A 1,231-nucleotide genomic window follows, 5' to 3' on the forward strand; every position below is an offset into this window, starting at 1 on the left:
TAGAGGACCAAAGGTTTTTGGTTACCAACATTTTTCAAATAGTCTTTCAAACTATCTTCTTTTGTGTTTTGCAGAAAATGACGCCAGGGTGAGTAAATGATGACAGAATTTTCCAGGTGAACTATTCCTTTAAGACAAATTATAAGAAAACATTGCATGCATCCTCTGCGAAGCACTGCACCAAAATCGTGATCTTAAATCTGAGACATAAAACAGGAAAGCTATTTTATAGAATAAACACTTCTGAAAATTTTTTATTATTTTTGGCAAGTATGCATGCAGGCACACAGAACATGTGCAGTTATTAATTTCAACGAGAGACATTGTTTTGCAAATGACCCACGCAGTTTTCTCTGTCACATCAGCTACTTCAAATTGTGTTCATGCGAGCCGAAGGTCAGCATGACTATTAAAACAAACAGCAATTCAAAGACATGCTCAATCTCCCTTTTAATTGCCTGTCTGAGATCCAGCCTGATTTGTTGTTGTTATTTCACCGATTCTCTTCACGTTAATATTTGCTATAGCTTTTCACCCTGTTGTTGTCATCTCAGCTTGTGATAATATGTAAGACGCACCGTTTTAATATGATACACATCAGAGTGCTGAAACTGGCGCAGATCGGAACCTCATTTGCTGTCCGTGCTATATTCCTATCAGCTATGATTGCTTAGCTCGCTGCATTGTTACAAGTTTTGAAATTACATGCTTCAGATGATGGCAATGGAAAATGGATGCTATGAGGATCGCAGGCAATAGCTCTCGTCCTAGTTGGCCCCAGAAATCATTTTCTCTCGTATAGTCACGATCAGCCGTTTGACCAGATCTAAAACATAATGGCAAAAAGGGCAGTATATTCAATTTTGGTCTAAAGCTCTTGTCAAACAATAACAGGTTTGACCAGCCCTTCCACAAGCAAAAGAAGCAGAAAAATGGTTATAGGACAGCCCCAGGTTAAAGCTCAGCCACTTCGAGAGCCTGGCCCTAGCGCCACTGCCATTCAATTTTCACGCTCCCCTGTCTTCAAACTTACTCTTACGCTTCACATTACTCTCTCACTTTCCTTTTTTCTTCGCCTGCCTCATCTCATCTATTCAAATAGACATCAGAATAATGATGGCGCTGCACGGGTTATCGATCAAACACTCGCGCTCAAACTGGCGCAGGACAAATCATCATGCCAGTTTGGCCGCAGAAATGGGTTTAGTGAACTGTGATCTCTCTTGCGCTC

This window comes from Barbatula barbatula (genome assembly GCF_947034865.1).
Source record: "Barbatula barbatula genome assembly, chromosome: 20".
In the NCBI taxonomy this organism is placed as follows: Eukaryota; Metazoa; Chordata; class Actinopteri; order Cypriniformes; family Nemacheilidae; genus Barbatula; species Barbatula barbatula.